The 22,901-nt window shown below is 43.3% G+C and overlaps 1 long non-coding RNA gene across 1 annotated transcript in view; it reads right to left on the bottom strand.

Annotated features, from left to right (window-relative positions):
• Positions 1-7,210, bottom strand: part of LOC115838282 — a 54,260-nt gene extending 47,050 nt beyond the window's left edge. The window contains exon 1 of the long non-coding RNA XR_004033284.1: positions 7,145-7,210. This is a non-coding gene — a long non-coding RNA (uncharacterized LOC115838282). The remainder of the gene's footprint in view (positions 1-7,144) is intronic.
• Between the last annotated feature and the right edge of the window lie 15,691 nt (positions 7,211-22,901).

Here is a 22,901-nt window from a genome sequence, read left to right as displayed (position 1 = left end):
TTAATCCTTCTGAGACACCATTTCAGGGAATGGCCAATATACAGACGTGTAATCAATGTAATGCTTTTGTGTGTTCATGTGGGTCTTGAGCTCGTGAATTTTTTGCATTAACGGTTTTAGAATTTTCTGCCTAGAAATTTTTAGAATTACCCAAGTATAAATGCAGTCTTTTTTATGGTAAATGTTATTTCATGAGAAACACTGCATACATAATTTCAGCTTCAATGGTCAGAAGATCCTATGCTTTCAAGCTTACTGTTAGAAATGCAAAACAAGGACACCAAAACTCCATCATCCCACCTCACTTCCCTCAGTACAGGATGTTTCCCTCCTTCAAAGGTTTTTTATAAGATCTTTCGTCCAGTGTATTTTACATAACCAGCTTTCTCTATTTCCCAAAGAAAATTATTGCACAGTCTAATTAAGTTTTCCCTTAGGAAACACCACTCCTGACACACAAAGAAAGACAAAACAATGGTGGCAGATTGTGGAAACAGAAATATTTCATTTTTACCAACTGAAAAACTATAAAAATTAAAACTACCCCTAAGCTATTAATATGCAACGATTTGAAATATCAGCAATTCACAGGAGACTGGTAAAGAGTCCTTTGTTCATTTACTGTTTTTATCAAGTTCTGAATTCAGAACCCCACATTACTACTTTGACAACTGATAGCATCACAACCACCTAAAAACAAGTTCAGAGCGTTCCGTTGTAGACTGTATAAATGATGCTTGTTTTTGCATGACCTGTCTCAGAAGCACAGCCAAGGAGGAACTGAGTCTCACATGTTCACTCTCACAGGCCCATCAAAGAACTCAATAAAGATCTGATGAAGGAACTTAGGCTGGAATTTGGAAAATCTGGATAACACACCAAATTTCTAGTCCATTATCATATTATTTTTATTATAATGGCTTTGTAGTAAGTTTTAATTTGATAAAGCAAACTCCTCTCACAAATTTTCCTGCTTCTGGTGTGTTTATTCTTTCCAAAATGCAAACCTGATTATGATACTTGATATAAAACTGTTGCTTCCCAGTGCTCACAGACTCCCTTTTAGGCCCCTGCAGAACTGTGGTTTAGTAGAGTGGAGAGTGCGAGTTTAGGGTGAAATCTGACTGCTCAACAGGAGAGTCACTGCCACCATCAGAGAACCTCTCTCTCAAATATGCATTGAACAAATAATGGTTTTTGCAAGCGTGCTGTGTAAGGGGTTCCCAAGATCACCCCTAGGATAAGTGATTCACAAGGAAGACTCACAGGATTCAGCATATAATCATACTCATGGCTATGATTTATTACACTGAAAGGATACAAAGCAAAATTAGCAAAGGGAAAAGGCTCATGGGATGCAGTGCAGGGGAGACAAGGCACAAGCTTCTAAGAGTCCTCTCCTAGTGCATACACAGAACACAATTTCCCTAGCAACAAGTTGTGATGATATACGTGAAATGTTGTCTACTAGGGAAGTCCGCTAGAGACTCAGTGCCCCAGTACCTGGATGAGAATAAATAAATATATAATAAGTATTGAAAAAATACTTCAGTCTTCCCAGATTCTAACAAATGTGCTGTCTGCCATCACAGATGGCACACAGATACAGAAAACAAAAAACATAAAAAAATTTCCATTTAGTCACTGAAGTATCTTTATCATGATATATTTAAACCAAAGTCTTATACTCCACAGTTCCATTTCTAACACTGAACAACAACTCAGGTTTCCAGGAATTACGTTTTCTCTCAATTCTACTTTTTCCCCATGTGACAGGGATCAGTGAGAGCTGAAGGAGCTCCCTTAATGCAGCCTAAAAAGCATCAGCTATATGAGCCTAATTAAACCTCCTTCTAGAAGCATTCTGAAGGACCAGCTTCTTCCAGCATCATAGAAACTCTTTTTAGCCATGTTAATGGCAGTCAATAAAAACTGTTTAAGACCTACGCATTTGGTCCAGAGACATTGCCTCTATTGGATTGCAAGGTGGGACACTGAAGGGAAAATGACTTTCTTAAACCATTTTTGTTTAGGCCTCACTATATGCTTCTCTGGATGAGAGAGAGAGAGAGAGAGAGAGAGAGACCTCCCATTAGACAGAGAGAGAGAAAAAAAGAAACACCTCCCATTGTACTTGGAATAAAACACAAGCTCTTTAATGACGTCCCATAAGGCCCTGTCAATCTTTCCCTACCCACCTCATCCCTCTTACCCCAAGTCCTAGCCAAACCTCTGGGGATCCTTTCCACATCTCTCTCCCACCTCAGTGCCCTCACAACACCTGCTGCTACCCCTGCCTGGCAATCCCTTCTCTCTAACCTTTACCTTGCTTATTCCTGCTCATTCTCAAGGCTCAGGGCACCATGCTGGTCTCCCTCACAGGGACATTCTACCTTATACTTGCCGCATGACCTTGGGCAAGTTACCTTTGCTTCACCTTTCTGAGTTTCACACCTCAGAGAGAGAGATCCTCTGTTAGTTAAGCACTTAGCACAGTACTTGGCACACAGGAAATGTTTAAGAAATCATTGCCGCTGTTATTGTTATTATCCTATATGGTAATGTCCATCATAGCTCTTAGTGCAATTAGATATTTATTTGTTGAAAAAATAGAAACACACCGCTCCCCCCCCGCCCCCGGCTTGGATCCCACCTTAATACCTATTACTTTTCAGGCAATTTCCCCATATATTGCATTTTTGTAGAGTAAGATGAAATGAATGTTTACAGAGCATCGATCCATTCTCACTACCACCCTCAGAGATATGGTTTGACAAAGAAATTGAGGCACAGAGAAGTTAAATAACTGGCCAAGAGCAAGTGGTAGAGCTAGGATTTGAATCCAAGTTGGCCTGACCTCACAGCCTGTGCTAGGTATGACACCAAAGGCTTCCCTAATTCACGAACCTTGTCATCTAAGAGCAGGCCTCAGAGAAGACAGATCTTCATAGTTACATCCATCCCAAATGACTCCCAGAGATCTACTTCTCAGATCTTTAACCAGGATGGTGCTCCCATCACTCCCTGTGAACCCCTTCAGCAGAGCACTCTTCCCCCTGACTGTGAGAAGATGACTTAATTCCTTTCCACTGGAAGTTCAGCTGTTAAGGGGGTATCTTTCACCTCTTATACCCCTAGCAAACAGAAGGTATTCAATACATGTTTGCTGAATGAATTAAATGAAAATCTTGGAGAATATATTATTGCTGCAAAGTTGGGGAGTGGACTGAATTTTCATTAACAATATTAAAGTTTGGAATAGTTAAGAACAAACTTGACAAGAATGGCGAGAAAAGTGGAGTTTATCTTAACCACTGTTACAATTGATAATGATTTCTGTATCTAGCCCTAAAGATTCTAAATGGTTTACAAACTGTGTGCTTCATAACTGTAGGTAGACTTTGCTCTACCTCTGGACCCTGCCTCACCACGACTGTTCTGCTATACCCAGTGGCTGCAACTGAGCCACTGTTCAGGACAGGATGCCCTTGGTAAGTACCAATCTCTCAGTGATTACTAAGAAATGGCTTGAAAGAAACAACAAATAATAAATTTCAGTGATGACTAACAAATGGTTTGGAAAGAGAAACTAAAAGAGCAAGTGATAAAGCAAATGAGAGCAAACCGTTAATAATTGGGAATATAGTGAGTTCTTTGTACTATTCTTCTAACAGTTTGTAATTATCAAAATAAGTTTTTAAAATCTAAAAAAGAATGTGTCCCAGAAGATTCCAACACACAAAGTCTAGTGTATTGGCCATGCTGGTATCATATTTTCTTGTCATGTGTCTCAAAACAAAACAAAACAAAACAAACACATTCTAGGCTCGGGTTTCCTTGCCCATCAGCCAATACCAAGGGAAAAGGAGCTCCTTGGGTAGCAGGGCACAGCCATGGTTCCTGGGTTTTGGCAAAGATTAAATTATTTGCTGCTTGAAAAGTATTGATGAACTCATAGGTGTTTCCTATTGGTCAAAGCCCCAGTACTATTTCCCCACACCAGGTCCTTTATTCAGTCGGTTGCCTTCAGAGCTATTACCTTCCTTTTCACAAGCCTAGCTATGAAATCGGGCAAGTTTTTCCCAGGACCCTTTTTTTCTTTTTCTTTTTTTTTTTTTTTTTTACTTTCTCCCAAGAAAAGCACAGAGGCAGTTCTAATGGTAAGAACTTTGCTGCTATTGTCTATGGAAAGACCTACAGGAACAAGGCAAAAATAACCATGGGGGAGTCACGAAGATTCCAGAAAACAGAAGACTCAAAGTGGTAGTTACTTGGTCTGTAATGACCACTTACTTGCTAGTACCCGTTTATTCTGTCATCACTTCTACCCATTCATCCTAGATCCTCCCTACCATACAAACCAGAATGCTTCAGCTTTCCCAGCCACTGTAACTGGAACAACAGAAACTTGTGAGCCATTAAAGTGTCCCCATGTTAGGAGAGTGCCAGACAGGTGTCACCTAACACTCACTTCTCACCTATATTGTGGGGCAAATCAAGATCGTAGTAAATCATACCTCCGTGAGAGATTTTCTTAATGTAAGACAGCATATTACCTGTCTTCTCAGCTCCTATTTTGTGTAAGCTCCACAAGGAGGTAGGTGCATTATGTCCCATGATAATGTTCAACTTCATTTTTGGAGTGGCTCTCTGTAACTCTGATCAAGGCTTGTAAGAGCCCTCCCTAATGCCATGTCTTCACCAACACCTGATGCCTCCTACCTCCCCCACCTCTTCCAAAATACTTGCCTAGTTCCAGCCAGACCTCAAAGTAGTGGGCAGAAAGAAGATATGGCTTTGTGTAGGTTAGGGGGAAAAATGGGTTGTTATGGTTGGTGGAACACAAGAGAGGGAAAAGACAAGCATTATTAAAGGAGAGGACCATACTAAACCTACAAGTCTTCAACACCCTTTCTTCTTTATTTTAACTTTCACCAATCCATACTTCTTAGCTATGATGCCAGCCCTGCACCATCACCTCCTGCTCCTGGGAATCTCCTCTACAGGCCTGAAGGTGGGTCACAACACTTCAGGGAGGAGTGGGAAGCCTTTCTCTACTTTTTTCTACCTATGACCAGATTCACATCGCATTGCCGAGGTCAAGCAACATGACTCAAAGAGGGGAGAGAGAAAGTGTGAATTCTAGAGCCAGACTTGCACCCCTGACTATTCCAGAATTGACTGGACAGAAAGCAAGGCAACAATATTGGGTTAAAAGCCATTCTGTAGCAAACAAAAGCATAAAGAAGAGCGCAACTGGAGAAAAGGTGGCAATGATGGTGGCTAACATCGATTGAGAGTTGAATACACGCTGGGCACTGAAACACTTCTCAACGATCTCAGGTAATCCTCGAAGAGAGGGTATTATCCTTTTACAGTTCAAGTATTTAAGCTCAGAGCTCACTTTAAATGAAAGAGAAAATGATATGTTATGGAGGTAGAATACTCCTAGGTTAAACAAAAAAGAAAAAAAATCTATTTTCACTTAGCCGAAGAGTAATCACATGATGCTACAAAAGCATGAGAACCACACTACTTAAAGGGTACGAAGGCCGGGACCCATATTCCCATTGTCTACAGATGTTTTGGAAGTATTAAACTAAATAAAAATACAATGCTTTGTTCAGACCGACTCCTCTCTCAGCCCTACTCTTTCTCCCTCCCAGCCTAGGATGACAAGAAGTGGCTAAAGGGAAAGTATTTAACAGGAGAACTGGTCTAGGAAAGTGGATTGTGGGTTACTTAAACTAAGCAAAGACGTTGTGCGACCAGTTTTTACCTAAATTATTTTTCATTACTTCCCAAGTTTAGAGAGCAGCAGTTCACTTTATCACACTGAACATAGGGAATGAGGTCGCCTTTCCCTCCAGGCCACCACTGGAATCACCTTCAACACGTTTTTGACTTCTTACACAATCAGACGGCGGGAGGGGGGAATCTCATCCTCAGCTTCATAGATAAACGCACCTTACGGCACACACACACAAACAACTCGCGCACATCTGAGGCCACGGATTTCCTTCCAACTCAAAGTCGGAGAAGCGGCCAAACAAGTTTCTTGCCAAATCCCTAGTAGCTACATATGTCCCAGGGCTGCACAGCGATAAAAACTTTGAAACATGCCTCCACATACCACCACTGTGGTCACTCACTCCAGATCCCGCCACCCCCTCCTCACAAATAACAAACGCAGGCTGCCCTGTGCAATTTAAAGCTAGACTCCACCGAAGCACTGGCTCTGCTCTGAAAAGCGGGAGAAAAAGATTGAAGGCTATTAAAAAAACAACAAACAAAAAACAAAACAAAACAAAACAAAAAAACAAACTACGGCCCCCGGAGCGGAGGGAATAAGACGAACTCGAAAGCTGGAGAAAAGTTAACTTTGCGGTGGGAAAATTTCCCTGAAAGACTAGCAAAGCCCTCACGATTTTCCCACCCCGGGACCGCCCGACGCTCGACGGCCACGGACCCGCAGTTCGAACAATGCCGCCAGCGGGAGGGAAAGTTCGCCGGCCCGCCGGGCGCCCGCGCTCCCGCTCCCGCCGGGTGGGCACCCGGGCTTCCCGGGGTGCCTCGCCGCACCCAGCACCACCCGTTCTCCCCTCTCCAGGCACTCGGTTCTTTCCGCCCCCCAATATCTAAACAACCAGGGCGCGCCCTCGCTCCCTGGAGCATCCGACCCCCGGCGGCCGACAGAGCAGGTCCTCCCGCCACGGGTCTGGCCCCGTCAGCTCCGAAGCCAGGCAAAGGGCAGGAACGGAGGAGGGGGAGCCAGGCGGGGGCACCGAAGGAAAGAGCCGCAACAGTTATGGCGCTCAATTCCTGCCCGGTGTAGCCGGGAGCTGCAGCTGAGCTGGCGCGTCCGCCCCCGCCCCCCGCCCGGGCCACCAGGCACTGCCCGGGCGGGCAGAGGGGCCACTAGGCACTTTACCTCAGCCCACACACGCTCTCGGCCCCAAGGCGCTGGGGACGCCGGAGGCGACCAAGATGTGGAACCGGAGCGACCCGGAGCGCGGCGAGGCCGGGCCGGGACTGTGCGCTTCGCGCCGCCCGCTTCCACTCCCGGAGGCCCCCGCTCCCGCCGCCCAGCCGGCGCGACGCCCCCAACCTCGCCCGCGCCGGGTCCGGCCTCCGCGGCGCCTACCTTCACGCAGCTGGCTCGCGGCTCCTGCCCGGCTCCACGCCGCGGCCCGGCAATGTGCCAGGTGAGTCTGGTCGGAGTGGTAACCGCCCCCCCAACCGCTCGCTTTCTTCTCTTCCCTCCGTCGCACCTGCCCCTTAATCCCCTCCTCGTCCCCGCCCCGCTCCGGGGCCGCCCCCCGCGCCTCAGCTCCCGCCCTTGGCCCTCGTCCGCCCGGCCCGTCAGGCCTCAGCGCTGGGCAGGCGGTTGGGCGGCGGCGGCGGCTGAGGCGGCGCGGAGCACTATTGTATTCCTGACACTGTGCGCTCCCACGCTCCGCCTCTTCCCTTTCCTTCCTCCCCCAACCTCTCCTCCCACCCACCGCCGGCCGCGCTCGCCCTACGGGAGCGGCTCCCAGCCGTCTGCCCGCCGCACGTTCTTCTGGCCGGCTGGGCGCCGTCGCCACCCGCCGCCTCGACGTCCCGCCCACTAGCCGCTCCCGCACCCGCGGCGCCACGTTCGAGGTGGGCTCCCCTTCGGTCCAGCTGGGTGCGCCACTGTCCGAGACGCCCCAGCCCCGCCGAGCGCTAGAGAGGACGAGGTGCAGATGCCTCGGCTGTGTTGAAATACAGACTAAGGTTTTCACGGCCCCTTCCAACTCTGAAGTTCCAAAGTGGGACTCTCATACATCAACTCGGCGGCCGCTATTGATTTATGTCGCTTGTGCTTGAATTACCTGTAATAATAAAGCCAAGGTGACTATTAACATAATTCATTTATTCAGTTGCCAGCACAGGTGGTTTGTGATGTTGTGTGGCTTTTTCAATGTGTCCACTGGTTAGGCTATCGCCCACAGTTATTTGATCGAATGCCAATCCAGGTGTTGCTCTGGAGGTATTTTGCTGATGTAATTAGAGCTCCTAATCAGTTGGCTTAAAATTAGGGAGATAATCCTGGATAATCTAGGTGGGCCTGACGGAATCAGTTGGAGAGCCTTTCAATCAGGGCTGAGGGTGCTGAGTACGTCAGAGAAAGAGAATTTCCCCTATGGATGACACCTTTGGCTGGTGCCCATTGGTTCCAGCCTGCTCCTGATCTTCCCTTCCTGACTGTATGCCCTACAGATTTTGGATTTACTTAGCCACCACCACAATCGTCTAAGACAATAGCTTCAAAGAAATGAATGAACAGGGAGTGTATATACATATATTCCCATCACGCGTTCTTCTGGCGGGCTGGGCACCGTGTGTGTGTGTGTGTGTGTGTGTGTGTGTGTGTGTGTGTGTGTGTGTGTGTAAAATTTCCTACTGGTTCTGATCCTTTGGTTGAATTCTAATATAGATGTTTAAGCAACAAACCTTTTTGGCGTACCTCTCTGGGTTTGGAAATGTACTATATGCAACTATGATGAACTCATACTCATTCTCTTTCTTTTTTCTTTTCCTTTTTTTTTTTTTTTTTGAGTCAGGGTCTCGCTCTGTCGCCAAGCTGGAATGCAGTGGCTCGATCTCAGCTCACTGCAACCTCTTGGCTCCCTGTCACCCAGGCTAGAATGCAGTGGTGAGATCTCTTGGCTCACTGCAACCTCCACCTCCAGGGCTGAAGTGATTCTCCCACCTCAGCCTCCCAAGTAGCTGGGACTACAGGCACACGCCACCAGGGCCCGACTTATTTATTTATTTATTTGGTAGAGACAGAGTTTCACCATGTTGCTCAGGCTGGTCTTGAACTCCTAAGTTCAAGCTATCTGCCTGCCTGGGCCTCCCAAAGTGCTAGGATTACAGGCATGAGCTACTGTCCTGGGCTATTTTTGTTTACATTTCTAGGATGAACAATAATGTAGGCTCTTTTGTATTTTGTCTGTTTTCCATGTTAAAGATCTAGTTATATTCCATAATATGGAAATGTGTGAGTTCTAAAATATTCGTAGTCCTTCAGACTTATCTCACTTTATTATACTTATTTAAAAATAATTATAGATTCACCAGAAGTTGTAAAAAAAAAATGTACAGAGTGGTCCCATGTACCCTTCGCCCAGTTTCCCCCAATGGTAATAGATAACTATAATACAATATAGATATTAACATTAATACAATCCACAGACCTTATCCAGATTTCATCAATTTTCATGCACTGATAGTCTGAGTCTGTGTATATAGTTCTGTGCAATTTTAACACATTAAAATTTGTGTAATCACCACAATCAACTTTTTCTCCACCACAAAGATTCCTCCTGCTACACTTTGTAGTCACAGTCACTGCTTTCTCCTCCTCTAATTTCTGGCAACCCCTAACATGTTCTCCATCTCTATAAATTTGTCATTTCAAGAATATTGCATAAATGGAATCATACCTTTTGAAATCAGCTTTTCTTTACTCAGCATGATTTTCTTGAGATGTACCCAAGTTTGTTGCATGTCTCAATGATTTGTTGCTTTTTATTACTTAGTAGTATTCCGTAGTATGGATGTCCCACAGTTTGTTTATTCATGCATTGAAAGTCATTTGAGTTGTTTCCAATGTTTGCCCATTAAGAATAGAACTGCTATGAGCATTAATGTAGAAGTTTTTGTGTAAACATAAGTTTTCATTTCTCTGTGGCAGATGCTCAGGAGCGCAATTCCTGGGTCAGGTGGTAAGTGTATATTTAGTGTTACAAGAAAATGCCAAACTTTTCCAGACTATACCATTTTATATTACCACCAGCAATGTATGAGAGATCTAGTTTCTCCACATTTTTGTCAGCATTTGGTATTGTCACTATCTTTTTCTTTTAGCCATTCTAATAGGTGTGTAGTGATATCTCATTGCTGTTTTAAATTGCATTTCCTTAATGGCTAATGATGTTCAGCATCTTTTCATGTGCTTATTTGCCATCTGTAAAACCTCTTTGGCGAAATGTCTGTTCAAGTCTTTTGCCTATTTTCTAATCGGATTGTTTCCTACTGTTAAATTTTGAGAATTCTGTATACTATATTCTAGATACAAGTCCTCTGTCAGATATGTGATCTGCAAATATTTTTCCCAGTTTGCAGCTGGTCTTTTCATCCTAAGAGATTTTGCAGACCAAATTTTAAATTTTGATGATGTCCAATTTATCAATTTTTGCATTTATGTATCATGTTTTTGTGTCATGTCTAAGACATCTTCATCTAGCTCCAGGTCCTGAAGATTTTCTCTTATCTTTCCTTCTATAAGTGTTATAGTTTTATATTTTACATTTAAGTGCATGATTCATTTACTTTTTATATAGGATCTAAACCTAAGGTTGAGGTTCATATTTTTGTCTATGGTTGTCTGATGGCTCAAATAAAATGACTACTTTTCCTCCACTGAATTGCTTCTGCACTTTTGAAAAAATCAATTGGGCATATTTGTGTGGGGCTGTTTCTGGGTTCGCTATTGTGTTCTATCGATCTATGTGCCTATACCTCTGTGAATACCAGTCTTGATTACTATAGCTATATAATAAGCCTTAACACTGGGCAGAGCACTTCCTCCCACTTTATTGTTCTTTTTCAGAATTGTTTTAGCCATTCAAGGTCATTTGCCTTTCCATATAAATTTTGGAATGAGTGCATTCTGTATCTACGAAAACCTTGCTGGGATTTTGAAAGGAATTGTGTTAAGCCTGTAGATCAGTTTAAGGAGAATCGACATCCTTACTATTGTATATTGAATCTTCCAATCCATGAACGTGATATGTCTATCTCTCCATTTATTTAGATCTTCCTTGACTTCTTTCGTCAGCATTTTTGAATTTCCAGCATACAGAACCTATGCATGTTTTGTTAAATATATACCTAAGTATTTCATTTTCTTTGTCACGATTGTAAGCGGTATTGTGTTTTTAATTTGTCTTCACATTCATTGGTCATTGTTAATATATAGAAATGCAATTAATTTTTGTGTGTTGATCTTGTTTCCTCTGACCTTACTAAACTCACTTACTAGTTCTAGGAATTTTTCAGCAGATTGTTTGGGATTTTCCATGTAGACAATCATATTATCTGTGAATAGGGACAGTTTTATTTCTTCCTTTCCAAACTGTATGCCTTTTATTTCCTTTTCTTGCTGTCTTGTTCTAGCTAGAACATTCAGTACAATGTTGAATAAGAGTGGAGAGAGTGGACATACTCCCCTTGTTCCTTATCTTAAGGGGAAACATTCTGTCTTTCGCCATTAAATATGATAGTTGCAAGTTTTTTGTAGATGCTCTTTATTGAGTTGAGAAAGTACCTCTCTGTTCACAGTTTGCTGAGAGTTTTTATTATGAGTGAATGCTGAATTTTGTCAAATGCTTTTTCTGCATCAAGTTATATGATCATGTGATTTTTCTTCTTTAGCCTGTGGATATGGTAGATTACATCGATAGAATATTGATTTTTGAACCAACCATGCATAGCTGGAATAAACCCCATTTGGCCATAATATAATTATTTTTATACCTTGCTGGATTCTATATTGCTAATGTTTTGTTGCAGATTTTTGTGTTAAAGCCCATAAGAGATAAAAGTCTGTAGTTTGGGGCCGGGCGCGGTGGCTCACGCTTGTAATCCCAGCACTTTGGGAGGCCGAGGCGGGCGGATCACAAGGTCAGGAGATCAAGACCACGGTGAAACCCCGTCTCTACTAAAAATACAAAAAATTAGCCGGGCGTGGTGGCGGGCGCCTGTAGTCCCAGCTACTCGGAGAGGCTGAGGCAGGAGAATGGCGTGAATCCGGGAGGCGGAGCTTGCAGTGAGCTGAGATTGCGCCACTGCACTCCAGCCTGGGTGACAGAGCGAGACTCCGCCTCAAAAAAAAAAAAAAGTCTATAGTTTGGGGGAGATTTTTGCTACAGTCCTTGTCTGGTTTTGGTATTAGGATAATACTGGCCTCATAAAATGGGTTGAGGAAGTTGTGCAGAAAAGAGTTAACATAACAGGCCCTTGGCAGGCATCTGTGAACTTGGATTTCAGGAGAGCTCTCATTGTTCCCAGAACTGATAAGAATGGCTAACTATATCTAAGCTGTTTGTACAAATGTTATTTGTGCTGGGACTAGAACTCAAGTCTCCCGATTCTCAAGCTGTGCAGAAAAGAGTTAACATGAAAGGCCTCAGTGCTATCCTTTGAAAGCCCTGCATGCAAGGTCGGTCCATGGATGGCATTTGGAACTTAGATTTGAAGAGGGCTCTCACCATTCCCAGGGCTGATGAGACTGTTCACTGGGCCTAAACTGTTCGTACGAACAATGTGGTTTATGCTGAACACTTGTTTTCCTTATAGGAGTCTGGAGTTTTGGTAAGCGCTAGGCAGAGGGTGCCTATATGACCCACCCCCAGTAAATGTCCTGAGAGCTGAGTTTTTAATGAACTTCCCTGATAGACAACATTTCACACGTGTTGTCACAACTTGTTGCTGGAGGAATTAGTACATCCTGCGTGACTCCACTGGGAGAGGACTCTTGGAAGCTTGTACCTCGTTTCTTCTATACTTCCATGTGCCTTTTGCCTTTGAAGATTTTGTTCTGTGTGCTCTCACCATGAATGTGACTGTCTGCTGCATTCTGAGTCCTCATAGTGAATCATCAAGCCTGGGAATGGTTTGGGGGACCCCTAGCACAGAAGTGTTCCCTCCTCTTTGGTATTATAGAATCTATTGTGTAAAATCGGTGTTCTTTAAATGTTGGGTAAAATATTCTAGTGAAACCATGTGGACCTGGAGCCGCCTTTTTTCAATAACTTTTACATTATAAATCCTATTTTAAAATAGTTATTAGACTATTCAGATGATAAATTTCATATTGGTTGAGTTTTGGTAGTTTGTAGTTTCAAGGAATTGGTCCATTTCCTCTAAGTTGTTGAATTTATATATGTAAGGTTCTTGATAGAATTTCTCTATTTTCCTTTCAATGCCTGCAGGATCTGTAGTAAGATCCCCTGTCTCATTTGTGATTATACTGACTTATGCCTTCTCTCTTTTTATCTTAGTCAATCTTGCTATAGGTTTATCAAGTGTACTGATCTTTTCAGAGGAACAGCGTTTTGCTTAATTGATTTTATCTATTGTTTTCCTATTTTCAATTTCATTGATTTCTGCTGTTGTCTCTTTCCTTCTGCTTGCTTTGAAGTTTTAATTTTGCTCTTCTTTTTATAGTCTCTTGAGATGGGAGCTTACCCGATTGATTTAAGACCTTACCTCTTCTTTTTTAAAAATTTTTTAAAAATATATTACAAATTTTTCTTTTAGTGGCAAGTGACAGGCAGCCTCTTTTCTAATGTAAGGATTTAGTGCCATAAATTCTCTTGTCCGCACTGCTTTAGTTCCATTTCACAAGTTGTAATATGTTATATTTTCATTTTCATTCAGTTCATTGTATTTTTTAAAAATTTCCCTTGAGACTCCTTTTTTGACCTATGTATTAATGAGAAGTGTGTTGTCTAGTTTTCAAATATTTGGAGATTTTCCTGCTGACTTTGTTATTGATTTCTAGTTTGACTCCATTATGGTCAGAGACCATGACACAGTGGTTCATGCCTGTAATCCCAGCACTTTGGGAGGCTGAGGCAGGAGGATTGCTTGAAGCCAGGAGTTCAAGAGAACATACTGTGTCCGGAATTGGTGGGTTCTTGGTCTCACTGACTTAAAGAATGAAGCCGCGGGTGCTTGCAGTGAGTGTTACAGTTCTTAAAGGCGGCGTGTCCGGAGTTTGTTCCTTCTGATGTTCAGATGTGTTCGGAGTTTCTTCCTTCTGGTGGGTTCGTGGTTTCGCTGGCTCAGGAGTGAAGCTGCAGACCTTTGCAGTGAGTGTTACAGCTCTTAAGGCGGTGCGTCTGGAGTTGTTCGTTCCTCCCGGTGGGCTCATGGTCTCGCTGGCTTCAGGAGTGAAGCTGCAGACCTTCGCGGTGAGTGTTACAGCTCATAAAAGCAGTGTGGACCCAAAGAGTGAGCAGTAGCAAGATTTATTGCAAAGAGCAAAAGAACAAAGCTTCCACAGTGTGGAAGGGGACCCGAGCGGGTTGCCACTGCTGGCTCGGGCAGCCTGCTTTTATTCTCTTATCTGGCCCCACCCACATCCTGCTGATTGGTAGAGCCGAGTGGTCTGTTTTGACAGGGCGCTGATTGGTGCGTTTACAATCCCTGAGCTAGACATAAAGGTTCTGCACGTCCCCATCAGATCAGTTAGATACAGAGTATTGACATAAAGGTTATCCAAGGCCCCACCGGAGCAGCTAGATACAGAGTGTTGATTGGTGCACTCACAAACCCTGAGCTAGACGCAGGGTGCTGATTGGTGTGTTTACAAACCTTGAGCTAGATACAGAGTGCCGATTGGTGTATTTACAATCCCTGAGCTAGACATAAAGGTTCTCCACGTCTCTACCAGACTCAGGAGCCCAGCTGGCTTCACCCAGTGGATCCTGCACCGGGGTTGCAGGTGGAGCTGCCTGCCAGTCCTGCGCCACGCGCTTGCATTCCTCAGCCCTTGGGTGATCGATGGGACTGGGTGCCGTGGAGCAGGGGGTGGCGCTCGTCGGGGAGTCTCGGGCTGCACAGGAGCCCACGGAGGCACAGGAAGGCTCAGGCATGGCGGGCTGCAGTCCCCAGGCCTGCCCCACGGGAAGGCAGCTAAGGCCTGGCGAGAAATTGAGCAGAGCGCCGGTGGGCTGGCACTGCTGGGGAACCCATTACACCCTCCACAGCCGCTGGCCTGGGTGCTAAGTCCCTCATTGCCCGCTGCTCTGAGTGAGGGGCCCACCAAGCCCACGCCCACTGGGAACTCCAGCTGGCCCGCAAGTGCCGCACGCAGTCCCGGTTCCCGCTGGTGCCTCTCCCTCCACACCTCCCTGCAAGCTGAGGGAGCCAGCTCCCGCCTTGGCCAGCCCAGAAAGGGGCTCCCACAGTGCAGCGGTGGGCTGAAGGGCTCAAGTGCTGCCAAAGTGGGAGCCCATGCAGAGGAGGCACCGAGAGCGAGCGAGGGCTGTGAGGACTGCCAGCACGCTGTCACCTCTCAATACTCTGCATGGTTTCAATTCTTTTACATTTGTTGAAATTTTGTATGATGCAGAATACGGGTTATCTTGGTGAATGTTTCATGGGTATTTGAAAAGAATGTGAGTTATGCTATTGGGTAGAATGTCCTATAAATTAGGTCCTGTTGCTTTATGGTATTGTTGAGTTCTATAATCCTGCTGATTTCCTGTCTAGTATTTCTATTGCTGAGAGGAGGGTATTGAAGTCTCCAACTATAATCATGGATTTACCTGTTCTTCTTTCAGTTCTATCAGATTTTACTTCATGTATTTTGAAGCCCTATTTATTGGTGCATACATGTTTAGGATTTCTTTGTCTTCTTGGTGGATTGACTCATTTATCATTGTGTAATATCTCTGTTTGTCCTTGGGAATTTTATTTGCTCCAAAGTCTACTTTTCTGATATTAACATATAGCCATTATCTGTTTTTATAAATTCATGTCTGTGTAGTGTATCTTTTTCTTTTCACTTTCTACCTATGTTATCATATTTGAAGTAGTTTCATATAGACAGCATATAGAGGGTTATTTTTTAAAAATCCATTTTGTGATTGTCTGCCTTTTAGTTCATGTATTTAGACCATTTAATTAGAAGATAATTATTGGTATCTTAGGGCTTAAGTCTAATGTTTTGTTATTTGCTTTTCGTCTGTTCCATTTCTCATTCCTCTGTTTGCTGTTTCTGGCCTTACTGTGGGTTACTTGAATATGTTTTAGAACTCCGTTTGACTTTATTATAATGTTTTTGAGTATATCAGCGTGTATAGTTTTCTTACTGTTTTTTAGGTGTTAAAATATACACATAACTTATAGTGTATTGTTAGCAACATTTTACCACTTTTAGTAAGGGGTAGAAACTTTATTTTCCTTTAGGTTCCTTTATCCCTTACCCTCCCACTTTTTTTTTTTTTTTTAGACATAGTCTTGCTCTGTCACCCAGGCTGGAGTGCATGGCGCAACCTGAGCTCACTGCAACCTCTGCCTCCTGGATTCAAATGATTCTCATGCCTCAGCCTCCCAAGTAGCTGGGACTACAGACATGCACCACCACGCCTGGCTAATTTTTGTATTTTTAATAGAGCTGAGGTTTCTCCATGTTGTTCAGGCTGCTCTCAAACTCCTGGCCTCAAGTGATCTGCCTGCCTCGGCCTCCCAAAGGGCTGGGATTACAGGTGTGAGCCACTGCACCCGGCCTGTCCTCCCACTTTAAAAAATATAATTTCTATTTCTTGTACATACATTGAGCCCACATCAGATGGTGTTAAAATTTTTCCTTCAACAATTTAACATAATTGAAAGAAATTCATTAGGAAAAGGATAGTCTATTTATATTTATCCTTATTTTTTACACATTTCATTGTTTTCCTTCCTTTCTGAAGTTTCAGCCCTCCTCCTGCTATCATTTCCTTTTCATTTGGAGAACTTCCTTTAGCTATTCATTAATAGTAAGTCTGCTAGTGAAAATTTTATAAATTTTCTATCATCTGAGGATGTCTTTATTTCCTAGGCTGGAGTATGGTGGTGTGATCTCCGCCCACTGCAACCTCCACTTGCTGGATTCAAGCGATTCTCCTGCCTCAGCCTCTCGAGTAGCTGGGATTACATGCACTCACCACCATGTCTGGCTAATTTTTGTATTATTAGTAGAGACGAGGTTTCACCAGCCTTGAGGCCAGGCTGGTCTCGAACTCCTGGTCTCAAGTGACCCGCCCGCCTCAGCCTCCCAAAGTGCTGGGGTTATAGGCATGGCCACTGTGCACCTGGCCTGTAATGGTCAGTTTTATGTGTTAACATAGCTAGGCTATAGTCCCTAGTTTATAACTGGCTAACATAAGCCAGGTATTCCATTAAAATCTAATCTAGGTGGTGCTGAGAGGTATTTTGTAGATGTGAATCAAGTCTATAATCAGTTGACTTTATGTAAACAAGATTATCCTAGATAATCTGGTGGACCTGATTCAATCAGTTGAAGGCCTTAATAGCAGAATGGAGGCTTTCCTGAAGAAGAAATTCTGCCCGTAGACAGCAGCATTGGCAAGTGCTCGAGAACTCCTGCCTATCCTTTCTGATGGCCTGCTCTAAGGATTTCAGATTTCAGGCTTGCCTAGCTAGCCACCACAATCACAGAAGCCAGTTCATCTGTATCTATATATCTATATCTATATCTATATTTGTATCTATATCTACGTGTGTCTCCTAATGGTTCTGTTTCTCTGTTAGAATCCTGACTGATACAATCACTATCTTTACTTTTATATATAAATCCATAACTTATATGCACTTAAGAAAAAAAACTAATTTTCCGTGGATTTCATATTCTTTCTTTGGATTGGATTTTTCTCCATCAGAAATTTCAAAAGGGATGAAGAAAGTGTCTGACTCCAGAGAATGCTTAGCTTCAGAGACTATCCATAATTTTCTTTCTTTCTTTTCTTTCTTTTTTTTAGATGGAGTCTTGCTCTGTTGCTCAGACTAGAGTGCGGTGGTGTGATCTCAGCTCACTGCAACCTCTGCCTCCTGGGTTCAAGCAATTCTCCTGCCTCAACCTCCCAGGTGCATGCCACCATGCCTGGCTAAGTTTTGTAATTTTTGTAGAGACAGGGTTTTGCCATGTTGGCCAGGCTGGTCTTGAACTCCTGACCTCAAGTGATCTGCCCGCCTTGGCCTCCCAAAGTACTGGGATTACAAGCATGAGCCACCATGCCCAACCCATAATTTTCCATATTAGAAGTAAACTGCCCCATTTGTGGCTTAGGAGAGAGTTGTTCCTCTTGGGAACCATCATCGAAGTGAGTTCTCAGAGGCCTCTCTATTTAGCTTCCTGAAGATAGAAGCACCAGGGCCATAGGAGACAAAAGCCCATGAAAACTGCTCCAGGCCTTCTTGTATGCTCTATCCAAGTCCATTCATAAATCCTGTGTGTCTGTTGAGGTGCAAGAGCCAGTTTTCAAAAAATTTGTGTACATTTAAGGGGTAAAAGTGCAGTTTTGTTACGTGGATATAATGCATAGCTGTAACGTCCAGGCTTTTAGCATAACTGTCACCTGAATAATATACATTCTACCCATTAAGTAATTTCTTATTCCTCACCACCCTCCCATCCTTCTGAGTTGCCAGTGTCTATTATTCTATAGTAGAACCAGTTTGTTTGTTTTTTTAATCATAACATCAATAATTTTCCTTAAATCCTTCAGAAATTTCTTGGGAATACTTTACTTTTCTGGGAGACATTACCCAAATGATTTCATTCCACTGTTTTGTTTTTGTTTTTGAGACAGGGTTGCCTAGGCTGGAGTGCAGTGGTGTGATCATAGCTTACTGTAACCTTGAACTCCTGAGCTCAAGTGATCCTCCTGCCTCAGCCTCCCAAGTAGCTAGGACTATAGGTACATGCCATTATGCCCAGCTCATTAAATTTTTTTTTTTTTTTGTAGTGACAGGATCTCGCCATCTTGTCCAAGCTGGTCTCAAACTCCTGGTCTCAGCTAATCCTCTCACCTCGACCTCCCAAATCATCCCACTTTTTATCCCCCTGAAGAAATTTTGGGGTTACTTTTGGAAATGTTCTTAAATCTTTTCTCTCCCTTTTTTTAACTGCTATTTTTTATTCATCTATTTATTTAAAACTGAACTTCCAGAAATGATTTAATGTGGCCTATGATGATGCAATTAAATACAGCACAAAGATAAAAACTAAAATTGGTAGGAAAAAAGAGAAAGAAGGGAAATAAAAAAGAGTAGGAGAGAAAAGGAGAAAGTGAAAAAGAAAAAAGGAAACTGAGATTAAAAATGAATAGTAGTCTATAAAATGTATGCGGCTCAAAAGTTGGAAAAAAATAAGAAAAAATATATACTTCAAAATGTCCATGAGATAAAACCAAACCAACTAAGAGAATAACAACTATTTTTGGTGTGAAGACAGGAATTCCCCCAGAGATTTACTACAATATTCCCGTTGTGTTGCTTTTTAAAAGCAGTAAACAAAGCATTGCTTCTAACCCCAGGTACCATGGTGAGGTTTAAAAAAAGACATTTTTAGGTAGCAACTGATTCCAATTACATATTTTATTCTTTCTTCTCCTAACTTTGGAAAGAATTTATCTGAAACTGCACACAAATTATGAAATCTTCATATTCCTTACTTAGTGCTTGACTCAAGAACCTAGTTTGTCCAGTGGAGATAGCCAGGTATGGGGTGTCAGAGACCAAGGAGTATTTAGAGAGAATCCTCCTAAAGTGACCTTGTGTGGGCATCAAAGCTCAAACAGGGTAAGGGGGTATCCACACATGGTGGTGGTGGTGGAAGGGGATGCTCCCCAGCCTGGGGCATTGGAGTTTGAGCCAGGTGAAGAGTTCCTCTCACCTATTTATGGTGTTTCTTTGTTTTTGTTTTTGTTTTGTTTTGTTTTGTTTTGTTTAGGAGCAGAGGTTTAATAGGCAGAAGAGAAGAGAAAGAGAAACAGTTCTCTCTCTATATAGAGAGGGGTCTCCGAATAGAAAGGACCAGCAGGCGGCCCATGTGCCAGATTTTATAGTCAGGTTTGAGGAGGGGTGTCTGATTTACATAGGGCTCACAGATTGGTTTGATCAGGTATGACGTTTACATGGACTATGACATTCCCTGGTCTTGCCAAACAAGATTACTTCCCTGAACTGTAAAGCTTCCCATACATTGCATACAGAGAGGATAAGAGATATGGCAGTCACAGACAGGAAAGGAGGAAATTACAATAGGAAAGTTGGAGATCCTGTTGCCGACACCCCATCGAGGCAATTGGAGGCTGGGGCCAGTCCAGAAGCCTTTGGATAACACTGGGAGCTAGCCCTGGTCAGAAATCCTCAGCTGCCTCAGGACTTCTTCCAGCCCCACCTGATGGCTAAGTCTTCCGTGAAAGGAAGCTGGTTCAAACATGGCCAATATGCTCAGCAACCCATGGGTGCTGGGAGATTCTCCATGTTCTCCCTAGTAAGCCTGTCCCCCAAGTCTTGTAAGGCTGGCAGCCACACTAATCGTTTTTAAATGGCTGAAGGGGGCCCAGTATTTGGTTTGATTTGGTTCTAAAATGGAAGCCAAGAGCCTCGAAATGAAAGGACAGAGTTGGAGTCCACTCGTCTATTCATCATTTTGATGAATGTTGCACCTTGGTATCTCAGATGAGGTCCCCATTATGAAGTGACTACGTTGTCTGGGGTATATACCCTGGGGTTCGTTGTCGCGCGACAGGAAAATTTAGGACACGGACACACACGAGGAGTTTAGGAGTGGAGGTTTAATAGGCAGAAGACAAGAGGAAGAGAAACAGCTCTCGTGTCTATAGAAAGAGAGGTCTCCAAGTGGAAAGGACCCTATGGTGTATTTGAAACTAAACAGATTGCAAGCTTCATGTGGCAAATACTGATAGTTGCTTACCCAATAGCCACTCTTTTCACCTTTACTGTCAGAACCTCAATTTTTCAGCAAAACAATGTGACTAGTAAAAATACTTCCTCAGACTCCCTTGAAGCCAGAATGGACATGTGATCCAGCTCTGCCAAATGAGATCTAAGCAGAAGTCTACTGCATGAGGCTTCTGGGAAAGTTATTGTTTTCCTGATGAAAGGGGACAGACTTAGCTGGCCTTTTGCCACTCACTTTCTTTATTCTTTCTGCCTAGAATGCAGTCACAATACTTAAGAGGTATGAGAGCTATCTTACCAGCAAATAGAAAAAACTACATGATTAGGATGGCCAGGAAGGAAGATAGAAAGAGCCCAGGACCTTTCTATCTCACTAACCCACTTTCTAACCCACTGTGGGTTGCCTCCCTCAAGCCTTTGTGTTACATGAGAACCAGCATGTTATTCCTTTTTTGGCAACCCGCTAACGGTTCTCTTCTTCCTCCTACCCCCATCCTACAGTTTCAGCTCATTTCAATAAGTTACTGATTTAGTGGCATTCATGTACTAGAACCTCCTCGAACATATTCATATTTGCATTCATCCAACCAGTTTCTGCCTCAGGCAGTATTTGGCTGCCTAAGGCCAAGATGGGGCAGATATAGAAGTCTTGGTGTTGTCCACAGAGGGTTTTGTGTCATTTTGGAAAAAATAAAACATAAGAGAAGTAATACTTCAATGTTTTATATGATTAAGTGGAAGGAGAACTAACACTAGGGCTGGTACTTTTACTTATAGAATGCTCAAAATAACTGCAAAGCATGCATCACTCTCTTTTTGCAGAAGAGGAAACTAAAGACATTACATAGCTGATGAAGATCTAGGCAGGTAGTATGTAGCAGAATATAAGTCAAACTCAGGTCTGATGGTTCTCAAATCCACACTTGTTCTTTGCAACTCTGACACAACTAGCCCAAATGATCATGGGTCAGTGGCTTCCTGGAGGAGACAGAACTTGGACTAGTCCTGAAGGATGGGCAAAATTTGAAGCTTCGAGGTAGGGAGTAGAAAAAGGGATTGCAGGTATGGAAAGGAACATAAGCAAAGACCAGCTTTCATTGATCATGCCCCATTCAATAGTCAGGAGATGAAATGGCTAAAGCAGAGCACTCAGTTCTTTAAACACATAATATCTATTGACTTATCTTCTGTGATATCCTGTGATAGTTACTGTGAGATATGCCAAGGTTAATTTTGTGAAAGTACCTGGCATGTAGTTGCTGCCTGGTTTTTTTGGTTTGTTTTTGTTTTGTTTTGTTTTTTGAGACAGAGCCTCACTCTGTCACCCAGGCTGGAGTGCAGTAGCATGATGTAGAGACAGGGTCTTGCCATGTTGCCCAGGCTGGTCTCAAACTCCTGGGCTCAAGTGATCCTCCCACCTTGGCCTCCCAAAGTGCTGGGATTACAAGTACAGGTGTGAGCCACTGTACCTGGCCATTTTTTTGTCCTTTAAGAAAGTGCTGGCTGGGCACAGTGGCTCATGCCTGCAATCCCAGCACTTTGGGAGGCCGAGGTAGGTGGATTATCTGAGGTCTGGAGTTCAAGACCAGCCTGGCCAACATGGTGAAACCCCATCTCTACTAAAAATACAAAAAAATTAGCCAGGCGTGGTAGCAGGCACCTGTAATCCCAGCTACTCGGGAGGCTGAGGCAAGAGAATCGCTTGAATCTGGGAGGCAGAAGTTGCAGTGAGCCAAGATCACGCCATTGCACTCCAACCTGGGCAACAAGAGCAAAACTCCATCTCAAAAAGAAAAAAAAAAAAAAGAAAGTGCTCTCCTTTCTCGAAGTGAAGGTACTCATCATTTGGATTACTCAGAAAGCTGACAATCTAGCTAGGGAGATTTTTAAATTATTTAAGAGTTCCAAAATAGAAAGTGTCACAAGATGATACAAGACTGGTGATAACAGCCCCAGGGGCTATGCTCTTAACTACTATGCTCTTTTACCCTGCAGTGTATAGGATGTACAGGATGAAAAGATCCCAAGTGAGGACCCCAATCAGGAGGCTGATGTAAGTAACCGTGGGGTCATTAGGTTGATAATGATGGGCATGAAAAGGAGAGGATGGAGAAGAAAAACATTTCAACAACAAGGCTAGTTAACAGCTGCTTAGCAGAGTGGAAAAAAGAACAAGTTAAATGACCCCAAAATGTCAATGGTATAACTAAGATAACTGCATGTCATTGATGGAAATGGAAATGCCAGGACAGGGAAACCATCTGGGAAAGAGAAATGTAATGAGTTGAATTTAGTACATGGTGAGATGAGGAGAACGATTATTTAACTATTCAAGTGAGCATATTTGGTAGAGAGTTGGCAGATTG

The sequence above is a fragment of the Nomascus leucogenys genome, chromosome 14 (genome assembly GCF_006542625.1).
Source record: "Nomascus leucogenys isolate Asia chromosome 14, Asia_NLE_v1, whole genome shotgun sequence".
NCBI classification, from domain to species: Eukaryota; Metazoa; Chordata; class Mammalia; order Primates; family Hylobatidae; genus Nomascus; species Nomascus leucogenys.
This window is presented reverse-complemented; position numbering and strand designations above follow the sequence as displayed.